This window comes from Ornithodoros turicata, chromosome 4 (genome assembly GCF_037126465.1).
Source record: "Ornithodoros turicata isolate Travis chromosome 4, ASM3712646v1, whole genome shotgun sequence".
NCBI lineage: Eukaryota > Metazoa > Arthropoda > Arachnida > Ixodida > Argasidae > Ornithodoros > Ornithodoros turicata.
The window spans coordinates 29,313,916-29,324,296 of NC_088204.1; the positions used below are offsets into that span (position 1 = coordinate 29,313,916).

Here is a 10,381-nt window from a genome sequence, read left to right on the forward strand (position 1 = left end):
CAATGAGCGGTGAGAGGGCCCCTTGCCCTCAGGATGCGCATTCTGCCCCATTTATTTCTGGTGCCGTTAATTCAGGAGTGTGAAAGGGAAGGATTGGATCATAAGGATTGGATTTAGAATGATTGGGCATTTCGTGTAACTGAAGACGACATAACGAGCAAGTACCGATATGTACTTGTTCCGCCGATATATATATCTGCGGAACAAAGATCATATAGATAATACTCGAATATTATGTTCTGGGAAGGTAGAAGGCCCTTTGTGTGCAGTGCCACACACACACACACACAACCATAAGGAACCAAGTCGAAACCACAGGCCCTGTGCTCCACCGCATCCTCAGAGCATTTGGATGGAATTGGAAGCATTTGGAAGAATTTATGTGGAAGCGGACAGAAGCGGAAATCGCGGGATCGGAGAGAACAGTGTTCATGACACAGCCGGCAGTCACTCTTTCTGCACAGATTTTCTGTGCTAAACTGTTCTAAACACACTCTTAAAAATGAACTTCACCGGATAGCACGCTCCTAGCCAACCATCATCTCGAATGATATCGTTATCTGCCCTGATTTGTTGAAAACGGGAGGCGTACGCCTTTTTTGTGACACTTATGCTGTTTATAATTGTCACAGAAAAGGCGTACGCCTCCCGTTTTCAACAAATCAGGGCAGATAACGATATCATTCGTGGCAATGGCTGGCGCAGAGCGTGCTATGCGGGGAAGTTCATTTTTAAGAGTGCACTGTTCTAAAACAGTCATTCTGTGCCCTCCTTTGCTGAAACTGGAAGGAGGTGACTGTTTGGGACACTGTATGATTGTCTCCATAGATTTAGAAGTTACCAGTCAAAAAGAATTCTATACGAGCCTGAAATGTAACTCGCAGTTACTCAGTAGAACGAGTTACTGCCATGTTACTTCGGGCACAAAATAGCATTACACAGGTACAGCAAGCGTGAGCAAATGAGCTAGATATTGAGTTGCCTGCGGCGGAGTGCAACATGCTTAGATCCAATGATAAACCTATCCCTGTTGATGGGGCCACAAATTTGAGAAAGGGTTAAAATTGGACGGGGCGGTTTTCTGGAAAACCCCAGTGCCGGGGAGCTAAAAAGACAGACACAGACACATTGCAGTGACTGGCAAACCAAGAACATTATTATCTTTCAAACCCGCTTAAACCTGATCTTCTCGGGTTCAGCTCCGCCTTCTCAAGGTTGTCCCTCCTCAAACTGGACTGCCTGATACCGTGTTCTAACAAGGCCTTGCTGTTCCTTCCTATCAATAGCTGAAAGGTCTTTGTCACCATCAAGAAACCCCTGAACCCGGCCTGACTGACGGCGAGACATTTCAAACCATATTTCCTTATCTCCATAGCTTCACGGAACAATAACGCGCCCATCTTCCTTCCTTTATAGATCATCTTTGTTTCTTCAAATTTTGCAAAACAACCCTGACAAACCCTCAGATGGTCCACCAGCGTACCCTATCCCCTGTATTCACAGAATAATGATGCTCTTTCAATCTGGTGTTGATACATTGTGAGGTCTGCCTTATATATTCGCGCCCACATTTCTGAGGTACGCAATAAACCGCACCCACTCTACAATTTATAAACCTTTTTTAATGTTGGTACATCCCATCACCCTCTCCTGATTTACTCGCTTAATTAAAGATCTCAACCCCGTTTTTTTTTTTTTTTTCGAAAACAACGTCCTTTTTTATTTCCAACTTTTTTCAACCTACGTGAACACCCCAAAATTATTCCTCTTTTCCTCCACTACTCTTTATTTCACCTCAACTTTACACCTCTCTATGCTGATTGCAGGTACTTTAGGTTAATAAAATATTTTCACTTCACAGGAGAGGGTATAAGATGGGCGGGCAATAACATTTAGGCTGGTGGCTATATGCTTTGCATATTGATGTATGCTCGAATGTGTGAAGGAAAGCCCTTTTGTGCGCTACACGCGGCGGCAAAACACGTGGGCGGTCTTGGCGCACGCTCCTCCTTAGCACTGAGTATCTTGCTCCAAATATTTCTGTCTGGAGCGGAGGGGGATACCGATGGGTACCAGTATCTCTGGTTCTGCTGATCTCAGACCTACTACTAACATTGCAGAGCAATAGCAGAGAGCACCTGTAACCGCTACCTTTACAGCAGCAAGGCGCGTGGATTTTTGTTTCTCTATATAATCCCTTACCCCTATTCCCAATCCCTTTACTCATCTTGGGTTACTGATTTGGGCTTCATCGGATCAGTGAGGGCGATCTGCACACAACCCCGTTGCTAGAAGTGTATCACTGAGTTTGCTCTTAAAATACGAGAGCACAGCATAAATAGCAAACACAAGTAAGGAAGAAAAAAAAAGCTGGTATTGCAATGCAAACCCACCCCCATGACATCCCACGACAGCAGCACACACAACATACAGCGCCCCCCGGACGCTTTCTGCCAAATTCTCAGTCGACCTCTCTTGAGTAGGGTCGCCCGGAATCCAAGGTTTGCGTTTCAAGTCCGTAGTAAAACCTTTAGTCACCACCAAAGATCGATGAACATAGTGTAGAGAACCTATTACTGGAACCTTGTGTGCCCAATGATCTGCTTTCAAAAGTTTGATACGGTTGTTCACGATTCACTACGTCTAAGACCTGATATCTAATACAGGGAAAATATACATAGACCCCATAACAGTTCTCCATAGAATGCGTAGTTCACACAGCACAGGGCACAATGCGACTGTATTTGATAGGGCCACTAACAATGCAACGTTATGCATTCCAGCCGGCCAATTAGGGGCCTCTCTGCTTATCTCGCCTTTCAGTTGACATGGCTACCATCAACTTCTAGGGGAGAACATCCCCGATGGGAACCTAGGCTAGTTTTCAGAGGTTAGGTTAGGCTTGTTTTTGACAGTTCAGCATGCGGGTGAGGAGGGCTACCCACAGATGGGCAAGCCCGCTATGCTATAGCAAAACCTACTACAAGAGCTACTTTTCTTGATACTTTTCTTCTGGAGACGCTTCTTCCGGGGACGATTATTCCGGGGGCACCCTACACCCGACCCGACTTATCAGACTTCTACTGGTCTTCCGCCTGACGCTCGGCGGAAGACCAGTCTCGGGTGCTTAGTGTGCCGAACGACCCAGTACCCTCATTTTAGTCCACTTAACGTGCTTGGGGGAGGGGTGTGCGACGTTCAGCATACTCACCGGTCCTTGCAGTGGTGGCGGCCGTGGAGGACGGCGGCGTGGTTGTGGATGCTGAAGTCACACTCAGGGTTGTTGGCTCGGTCTCTGGAAGGGGTAAATATCTCTTCACAAAACTGGGTCTATTTACTAACTTAAGAATAGCAGAGCTAAAGATGCACTGCTTCCTGTTGCCACAATAGCATAAGCGTTATCTAGTCTTTCCGCGATTGGAACACGTTCATTCACGTTACGTCCATTACGGCCGATAAAGAGTCTCAACACGGCCGAAGGGCAAAAGTCAAAATGCGTATTGTAACCTGCATTGATATGCAATGTTGCAGCTAGGTATAGATTCTGCAGGGTATAAGCCACGCACAGTGTATCATGCCACAGCACAGTGGCACAGCAACTTTACCGCCACATCCCACCCACTGCGTGCCATCCCACTCCAAACCACAAAAAAAGGGGAAAAAAAGAAGAAATACATAAAATAAACAAAAGCAAGAGGGAAACACTTGCACACGCACAACGTACCGTGTTTGCAGAGGAACAAATACTGGTAGAACACGCAATGGAATGTGGGGGGGGGGGGTGATGTAGGGGGAAGGTGCGGTCAGCCTGCTCTAAAGTGGCGGCTCGGTGCACCCATGGGAGGTAGGAGTGTGCTAACCCTCTTGCTCTGGGATTAGGGTAGTCCAAGAAGACTATCCACCACAGAAAACATGCGAGCGAACCTGAGAAGTCTTCATCGGGAAGCTCCCTGTACCACGGTAACCGCCAGGATTATTGGCGAAGTTACCCCATCCAATGGAATGGGGGAGTGATGTAGGGGGAAGGTGCGGTCAGCCTGCTCTGAAGTGGCGGCTCGGTGCACCCAGGGGAGGGAGAAAGATGGAGGGAGGGTACTCCAAGAAGACTATCCACCACAGAAAACATGCGAGCGAACCTCAGAAGTCTTCATCGGGAAGCTCCCTGTACCACGGTAACCGCCAGGATTATTGGCGAGGTTACCCCATGCAATGGAATGGGGGAGTGATGTAGGGGGAAGGTGCGGTCAGCCTGCTCTGAAGTGGCGGCTCGGTGCACCCAGGGGAGGGAGAGGGAGGGAGGGTACTCCAAGAAGACTATCCAGGCTCCAACAGCTCCCCATAGAGCCCATAGTTTGAGATAATTCACACAACACTGGGCACACGACCAATGAGAGTGCAACGTTGTAGAAATTATGCAATGCCAGTCGGCCAATCAGGAGCCTTAACTTTGGCTGACCTTTCGACCGGTTCTGGCTACCATCGACTTCTACCGGATTTCACGCCTACCGCCGTTACCCGACATTCAAAATAACTGAAGCTTCTTTTGGCGAAAAGAAATATTTATTTGACACAAAGCACTGATTCAAAGATCTGATACATGGATGCATTGTGAATACAAAGTTCGCTGCGTTGCTGACGCACTGTAACTAAGTTCGAACTTGTAGCAAAACGAACACAGCTCTCGAAATCCGACGGGGCCCGCGCTTGTTCTTCACACTCCAACTCACGAAGCATTCCAGTTCCGGAGTTGATAGACTGTTCGTGGGATAATAGTCGTGTCCAGGAAGAGCACAACACACGTTGAATCACATCGACGCATGAATAAACCAGCGAACACTTCTACAAACTGTTCTGCCCATTGACATCACCGAAACACGAAACACAAGAGGAGCCTTGCCGGCCGATTTTATGATGAGCATCTTCTTTCGTTGTTTGCAGAGCGGAAAAGGCGCTTGTGTGGCACGTAATCGTAATCCTGTCTTTGTTGTCAGGCCTCAAAATCTGACGGCGCCCGAACGCGTTCTTCACGCCCCAACCGCACCAGCCCACGAAGCATTCCAGTTCCGTAGTTCATAGACTGTACGTGGGATAATAGTCGTGTCAGGAACAGCACAACACGCGTAGAATCACAAACTGTTCCGCCGATTGACATCACCGACACACGGAACACAAGAGGACGGACGCCGTGCCGACCGATGGGAGCTATTTCGAAACTATGCTGAAACTGCTGAAACTGCTGAAACGGCCGCCGGGACGCTGCACACACATGCGCGCGTACAAAATGCGATTTCAAAACGTTGTCGACCAATCGGAGCGCGCACGCAGTCTGGGCCAATGAGCTTGCAACGTTGTAGATTGGCGCAGTGGTACATACAGGCTCCAACAGCTCCCCATAGAGCCCATAGTTTGAGATAATTCACACAACACTGGGCACACGACCAATGAGAGTGCAACGTTGTAGAAATTATGCAATGCCAGTCGGCCAATCAGGAGCCTTAACTTTGGCTGGGCTTTCGGCCGGTTCTGGCTACCATCGACTTCTACCGGATTTCATGCCTACGCCGTTACCCGATATTCAAAATAACTGAAGCTTCTCTTGGCTAAAAGAAATATTTATTTGACACAAACCACTGATTCAAAGATCTGATACATGGATGCACTGTGAATACAAAGTCCACTGTGTTGTTGACGCACTGTAACTAAGTTCGAACTTGAAGCAAAACGAACAGCCCTCGAAATCCCACACGGCCCGAGCGTGTTCCTCACTCTCCAACCGCTCCAACTCATGAAGCATTCCAGTTTCGGAGTTGATAGAATGTTCGTGGGATAATAGTCGTGTCCAGGAACAGCACAACACACGTTAAACACATCGACGCATGAATAAACCAGCGAACACTTCTACAAACTGTTCTGCCGATTGACATCACTGAAACACGGAACACAAGAGGACGCCGTTCCGGCCAATTTTATGATGAGCATCTTCTTTCGTTGCTTTCAGAGCGGAAGGCACTTGTGTGGCACGTAATCGTCATCCTGTCTTTGTTATCAGCCCTCAAAATCCAACGGCGCCCGAACGCGTTCTTCACTCTCCAACCCACGAAGCATTCCAGTTCCGGAGTTGATAGACCGTACGTGGGATAATAGTCGTGTCCAGGAACAGCACAACACGCGTAGAATCAAGAACTGTTCTGCCGATTGACAAAACATGGAACACGAGACGACAAACGCCGTGCCGGCCGATGCGAGCTATTTCGAAACTATGCTGAAACCGCTGAAACGCCCGCCGGGACGCTGCACGCACATGCGCGCGTAGAAAATGCGATTTCAAAACATTGTCGACCAATCGGAGCGCGCGCACAGTCTAGGCCAATGAGCTTGCAACGTTGTAGATTGGCGTAGTGGTACATACTCTACAGCCGCATCCTCGGTTACCTGAGGAGGACTGGACTATCCACCACAGAAAACATGCGAGCGAAGTTTTCATCGGGAAGCTCCCTGTACCACGGTAACCGCCAGGATTATTGGCGAAGTTACCCCATCCAATGGAATGGCTAGGCCACATGTGGAGCCGTCTTAGCTCGAGATGCAACCACACGGGTGAGGAGAGCACGCATAGATTGTTATTTCGGTAGCGAATAACAGTCACAAAAAATATTTCCTCTAACTGGTTAATATATTAATGCATTAAGGACTGTGTTTATTACTCAAATTACTAACCCACTAACCCAGCACAATCTCCACACCAAATTAATGTGGTGCTGCACTTTGCGCATGCATATGGAGCCAGCCCCGTACGATTAGCTACGTACGATACGATTAGCTACTGCTATCAGTGAGTTGCACTTGGTTTAAACGATGGTATAGACAGTTGAAATAGGTACAAAAATGGTAATTCCTCCCTGGTTTACCTTTTTGATACATACGCTTTTTATACCTTTTCCTCTGACAGTGTAGAAGCAGCAGTTCGTCAAGTGCAACATTAAAAAGTACTAAACGGTAAATGTTCACGTTGCCTGAAGTGATAAGTCACAATATTGCTATTAGCATTTGTATCCATGATCATACATGGACATATCACATGTATTAGTGTGTTCTTCAAATGTACAGCAAAAAAAAAAAAAAGTAACACATGTCCGTAAATAAGATATTTCGGGGCAGCTAGTATTAGCTCTATAGAGACTGTACAGAGTTTACCAGTTAAAAACCCTATACAGCTTCTATCTGTTTCCTATGCACAAGATTGACACGTACTAGACACGATAGATGATTCTCTCTACTAGGTCCTGTATAGAAACTAGAAAATCATTTTCATAAGGGATTCGTCGGACTGACAAAGATTGTGCTGAAAAATTTATCGTGCGCTATCCTGTGGGAGCTCCGTAGAGCATAATGTTCAGTATTTTTTCCGACGGCATAGCTCCTGAATTATCACTTATCGTTAATTTGGGTACATTAGACACGCGCTTCACATTTGGGGTGAAAAAGTGACCTTTACAAATTTCTGACTTAAGCTCGCAAAAATTTATATAATTAAACTTACACGACATTTACATCAGGAGGTGGCAAAAACCCAGTAAGAACAAATGCCGTTTACTGCATGAGGCTATAGGTGGTGTAGTTTTTTTTTTATATATAATTCGATGGCACGTTTTCTGGGACACCCTGTATATGGTTGTATTGACTTTATCATGGTCATGCACCACATTCTGTGCACCACAGGAAATTTCAAACTAAAGGAGAGTTAACGTAGCATTTAAGAAAGTAATCAGCCATCATTTATTCCGTGAGGTAATTTACTTTCTTGAAAAAGATTTATATGTCCTGCATGTCTTGCAAACTTAACAATTGCAAACTGCCGTGCACGGCAGTTTTCCTCTTGTGCTGAATTGTACAGTTTAAGTGAAGTACAGTTAGTGAAATCGCACAGTTTAGGAGACAGAAATGACCATGGTCATTTCAAGCTCTTCACTCTTGTGCACGATACGTTGTATCAGATGTTTAGAGCTTTCTCTTTAGAACGTGAAGAAAAGTTGTTCTGCTCGAGGCAGGAGAACACTTATCGGGGCAAGCTGGAAGAATAGAATATTTTTGCTTGTCGTTGTGGACAGATAGCCGCGAAATTGTCCCAATTCTTTGTCCTCGCGTACGTGTATTTTACAAATGCTGAGCCCAGCAACGGAACACAAGATGCAATTTTGGGATTACAGTACGACCAACTGTACGACCAACAACACACGAGACTCTGGTGCGTAGATACACAACCTCAACCCGTGGCACATCAACAGTGATAAAAACGATTTTGAAGTCTCTGTCAATGTAAGGCGCTTGTGAAAGAATGGTCAATGGCATGGCCCATTAAAAAAGAAATTGAGTAAGATTCCTTGTAGTAAATTCTTTTTTTAGTACTGCATGTGCGTACATTGTGATGGGGTTCACAAAATACTGCGGCTGAATAAATACTGAATAGGAATAGGAATAGGATTTCTGTATAAAATCTGTATAGAGTGTTCTTGTACAGAAACAGTGCTGGTTACAAAGTGGTTAGGAATTCCTGCATAGAAAATGTATACAGTGCGCTCAATAAATCCTGTATCTAGTTTTAATCCACTTTCTATCTGCTAGATTGGGACTGAATAGGCTGGATGCATCCTGGTTAATACCTGTATACAAACTAGAAAATCATTTTTATAAGGGACTCACCAGAAGAGGAGACCTCGACAAAAGGGCTTCCTGGAAAGGTGTAGAAAATAATGTTCAATTATGAAACGTACTTGTTGCGGCGTTTATACAGAAATTTATTCGAGCGAAAGACGCACTGCTTTCTGTTGCAACATGAGCAGAAGTGTCTTTCCATGAAACCATGAAATTCACCGACATTCACCTAGGTACGCTGGTCGACCTATGCCAAGCCGAACGACCCACCACCCTTATTCTACCGATATGTGAGGGTGGGGTGGGGATACGGCGTTCGACATGCCGCCGTCAGGGGCGATGTGAATATCGAAATTATATATTGCAAGTCTGTTACTCACCAGTCGAGTGGGTCCCCAATGTAGAGGATGGACCATCTGGAAAGGTGTAGAAAATAATGTTCATTTACGAAACGTACTTGTTGCGGCGTTTATACAGAAATTTATTCGAGCGAAAGACGCACTGCTTTCTGTTGCAACATGAGCAGAAGTGTCTTTCCATGAAACCATGAAATTCACCGACATTCACCTACGTACGCTGGTCGACCTATGCCAAGCCGAACGACCCACCACCCTTATTCTACCGATATGTGAGGGTGGGGTGGGGATACGGCGTTCGACATGCCGCCGTCAGGGGCGATGTGAATATCGAAATTATATATTGCAAGTCTGTTACTCACCAGTCGAGTGGGTCCCCAATGTAGAGGATGGACCATCTGGAAAGGTGTAGAAAATAATGTTCATTTACGAAACGTACTTGTTGCGGCGTTTATACAGAAATTTATTCGAGCGAAAGACGCACTGCTTTCTGTTGCAACATGAGCAGAAGTGTCTTTCCATGAAACCATGAAATTCACCGACATTCACCTACGTACGCTGGTCGACCTATGCCAAGCCGAACGACCCACCACCCTTATTCTACCGATATGTGAGGGTGGGGGATACGGCGTTCGACATGCCGCCGTCAGGGGCGATGTGAATATCGAAATTATATATTGCAAGTCTGTTACTCACCAGTCGAGTGGGTCGGTCCCCAATGTAGAGGATGGACCTTCTGGAAAGGTGTAGAAAATAATGTTCATTTACGAAACGTACTTGTTGCGGCGTTTATACAGAAATTTATTCGAGCGAAAGACGCACTGCTTTCTGTTGCAACATGAGCAGAAGTGTCTTTCCATGAAACCATGAAATTCACCGACATTCACCTACGTACGCTGGTCGACCTATGCCAAGCCGAACGACCCACCACCCTTATTCTACCGATATGTGAGGGTGGGGGATACGGCGTTCGACATGCCGCCGTCAGGGGCGATGTGAATATCGAAATTATATATTGCAAGTCTGTTACTCACCAGTCGAGTGGGTCGGTCCCCAATGTAGAGGATGGACCTTCTGGAAAGGTGTAGAAAATAATGTTCATTTACGAAACGTACTTGTTGCGGCGTTTATACAGAAATTTATTCGAGCGAAAGACGCACTGCTTTCTGTTGCAACATGAGCAGAAGTGTCTTTCCATGAAACCATGAAATTCACCGACATTCACCTACGTACGCTGGTCGACCTATGCCAAGCCGAACGACCCACCACCCTTATTCTACCGATATGTGAGGGTGGGGGATACGGCGTTCGACATGCCGCCGTCAGGGGCGATGTGAATATCGAAATTATATATTGCAAGTCTGTTACTCACC

At 46.2% G+C, this 10,381-nt stretch overlaps 1 protein-coding gene across 1 annotated transcript in view; it reads right to left on the reverse strand.

Annotated features, from left to right (window-relative positions):
* The window catches only part of LOC135392896 (uncharacterized), an 84,573-nt gene extending 75,504 nt beyond the window's left edge, over positions 1-9,069 (reverse strand). Inside the window, exons 1-3 of the mRNA XM_064623560.1 lie at positions 9,033-9,069; positions 8,701-8,730; positions 3,212-3,295 (exon numbers count right to left, since the gene is read on the reverse strand). The gene's annotated coding sequence lies outside the window, so the exon portion shown is untranslated. The remainder of the gene's footprint in view (positions 1-3,211; positions 3,296-8,700; positions 8,731-9,032) is intronic.
* Between the last annotated feature and the right edge of the window lie 1,312 nt (positions 9,070-10,381).